The 3,484-nt window shown below is 43.7% G+C and overlaps 1 long non-coding RNA gene across 1 annotated transcript; it reads left to right on the top strand.

Annotated features, from left to right (window-relative positions):
- The first annotated feature begins 313 nt into the window (after positions 1-313).
- On the top strand, positions 314-3,484 carry LOC116038028. Its single transcript, XR_004101995.2, has 2 exons — positions 314-649; positions 2,715-3,484. It is a non-coding gene; the product is annotated as an uncharacterized LOC116038028 (long non-coding RNA).

Here is a 3,484-nt window from a genome sequence, read left to right as displayed (position 1 = left end):
CGCTACACACACTCCTAATGTAGAGCTTCACTAGCTTATGGAATAGTTATTGCTGCACATATAAAACTACAAAAGGCATATAGTTACACTACACACTGAAAAAAAAAGAGTTGAACAGCTGTAACATGCTTGCAAATAATAATTTTTTTTAAAGAGAAATAATAATATAAAACATTGGACATAGGATTTTTCAGAGCGCGCATATTTGCGTGTCAGTTTGAGCGAGCGCGCATTTGTATGTATAAAAGCGTGTGTGCGCGTGCACGTGAAGAGAGAGAGAGAGAGAGAGAGAGAGAGAGAGAGAGAGAGAGAGAGAGAGAGAGAGAGAGAGATTTTATTGTAATGCACAGAACGACCTGCCCTCTTTTGAAAAAAAAGCGAGAAAGCGCAGCCGTGCTTTGCAGAGGCTACAGCATCGCTCTCATTGGTAGTATCAGCTTCTCGCCAGACGGAGTCTTTGCTTGTCCGCCGCTACGCCGAAAGGAACCGGGAATACAAGCGACTGCCTCCGTGATGTTAAGATCTGCAATGAAGAATTAATGCTAGAATGAAGTAAAAAAAAAACAAAACAAAAAAACAGCAGAGCACGGATACATATTAGCAGAGCACAGTGTTCTGGGATCCACCATATGGCGTGGACCATATCATGGTGAGTAGCCTATCTGATGATTGCGTTTGCTTTATGCTCGACACTTTGATCAATTATTGATAGATGAATGTGTATTTTTGATTCAATATGTATTTCAATAGATTAGATGAGTTCACTGATCATTTGTATCTGCAGAGAGAGATGTTGGTTCTGTACGCTTCTCCATGCACGTTGCACTTGCCATTGTTATTGCGGCTTTAGGGAATGAACCACTTTAGGAAGAGAGCTGACAAAAATAGGCGATTGAAAAACCTCACCAAATCCGCGCAGGGTTGACAGAGTGTTTTTTGACAGAGTATTCTACGTTTGCATAATCAATAAGAAGGGTAAAGAGGACAGTGGATTTCTGAGCCACATCGTTTGTTCGTTGCGCGGCGTTTAAGGACAATAGGGGTCGTGTTCCTGTCGTTGGCCAGATACAGAGAGGGAGCCGAAATAAGGTGATGTGCTGAGAAACTGTGATGAGGCTCCGAACGATGGCCGTTACAAGAGTCGCCGGATTTTCAGGGGATGGGGACGTTTCCGTCTAAAATGGCGTTTCCCTTTGTTTCTGCATCCCTCTCCTGTTATATAGAGTGGGTAATGCATTGCAATTACCATATCTACCAGCCTGCGCCTCTTCATTTTCACCACACTGCTTTACACGCAGTGGATTAAGCTCTTTAATGGTTAAACATGTGCTGTTGTAGGCAGATGTAGAACTGGTCCCTACATGGTAAACTTAGAAGCTCCGGCAAGCTGAGATATAACGCAGGTAGCCTATGTGACTCCTAATTATGATTAGACAGCACTGCCTTCATTTGAATTTCAGCAGTTTTAGCCTACATTAGTGGATATGCAAATCAATAGGGTGTCTGTAGTCTGCATCACTGCAGATTATACTGGATTATAATTGCATGGATCTCGTCTGTGTCAGCCCCCATACAACAACGTAATTAGTATTAAAGTTATTCAGCCGTTAATAAGCATCTCCAAGCATAAACCGTACCACACTTTTCCATTACACTCATCATGACATATACAATACTGTTGTCTTATTTAGTGCCATATGTCATATTAAATATTGTTCCGAGAACTAAAAATCAGTTGCAGCTCATCACATTGAGCCAAATACAGTATTTCTTCAACCAACTGCACTCGCATCAAACAGCAGGCTCAGGATGACACGAGCATCCCTCCCTCATCCCTGTGTGTGTGTCTGTGTTCATTTTTTGAATAGTGCAATGTTGCATAACCGTTTACAGCCAACGCCAGATTTAGGGATTCACAATTTGCGGGGCCATTGTTGGCATTTCCTCTGCTGGCCCTTACACACGCACACGCGCACACACACACACACACACACACACACACACACACAGTTCACCCAACTGCAGAACTATTAACACATCTCGGCGATAAACGTTAATACTCCAAATAGGAAGTCGTCAATTTCCCTCCTAGTTTCAAGGACACAGAGTAGTCCTGAGGAGGACGTTGGGTAATATAGAGGAACATCTGTTTGCCCGGTGACGTCAACCCCTTCCACTCCTCCACCCCCACTCCCTCATCCCAATCCTCTTGTGCTGAAGGCAGATGCCTCATTTGTTTGGCTGGAGCACCATTAATCCCAAAGTCAGAGGAATAGACCGGACGGAGAGCGATCAGTCCCATTTAGGCGGTGTCGGTGCTGGGCTCGCGCTGCACTGCTCCCGGTGTCCCGGTCACTTTGCTGTTTGTGGAAGCGCGTGCAGGGACGCATATACATAGAGCACCGCTGTGTTCAGGACAACCGCAGTTACCAAGGCTCTTCAGCTGCCCCGTTTGAAATTTGCGGCAGTTTTAACGTGTGACCGGCAAGTAGAGGCTGCAGGCTTGTTTGTGGGTGTATGTGTGCTAGTAGAAAAAATGCGTGCTTTATGTGACTAGGAAATCAATATATTGGACGTGGACAGTGACTTTTTTTCTGTTCTATGGACGCCAACTGATCTTTTCTTAACAGGTCAATGTGGAATATGAGACTTGGTCATCTGCAATTCTATATGAAGTTCATGACGCATTTTGTCTTTTCTTTTTTGTACTGTAGGTGCATTATGGGATAATGGAGGACTTTTACGCTTTCTGCGATTTTGGACAAAGCAGTCGACGGAAAAGCATCAAACGGAGTCCTTTTTCGCCTGCAAAAGCGACCTGGGACGTATCATCATTTTGCCCGCAAAGCTACCTACTGGCTGTTTTTGCGTTTAAGTCATTCCTGTAACCTAACTTCTTGTTCCTCCAATTGAATGTTGTTGTGTTTTTTTTTTTACATAGTAAGGTAGGCCTGCACAACAACCGGGTGAGGATTTGATCTATTTGGACCCGTGGTTGGATTTTTTATTTTGTTTCAACTTTTGGGCAAACTTGACATCCCGAAACAGTTTTTAGTCACACAACAGAATCCTTAAAGGCTGCAAAAGTATTTGATTATATTTGTAACAGATTTTAGGGAATGGGTTTAGGTGTCTGGCCGTTTCCCCACAGCAGCGTGCATGCAGCTGGACACACGTTCATACACACATGCATGCAAACACACACACATACGAGCGGGTTGTGTCTCTCCGTGTTCACAGCGGACCTTGATTTAATGTCTTACAATTAAGGCACGCGGTGAATGCCAAGAGATGATCCTTCTTTCTTCGGATGACTGCAGATCCAAGAAATACATCACATCTTGTAACTAATTACATTTTTTAAACAGTAGCCTATTTGGTGTCGCTTTCACAGTAAATTTGCTTTTGTCGTTTCAAACTGTAACGCATTAACTCATGTACTGTCTCCCCCCCCCCCCATCAATAAAGTAAATACACGCAACCA

The sequence above is a fragment of the Sander lucioperca genome, chromosome 1 (genome assembly GCF_008315115.2).
Source record: "Sander lucioperca isolate FBNREF2018 chromosome 1, SLUC_FBN_1.2, whole genome shotgun sequence".
Taxonomy (NCBI): Eukaryota; Metazoa; Chordata; class Actinopteri; order Perciformes; family Percidae; genus Sander; species Sander lucioperca.
The sequence above is the reverse complement of the archived record's forward strand: the minus strand, read 5'-3'. Positions and strand labels throughout refer to the sequence as shown.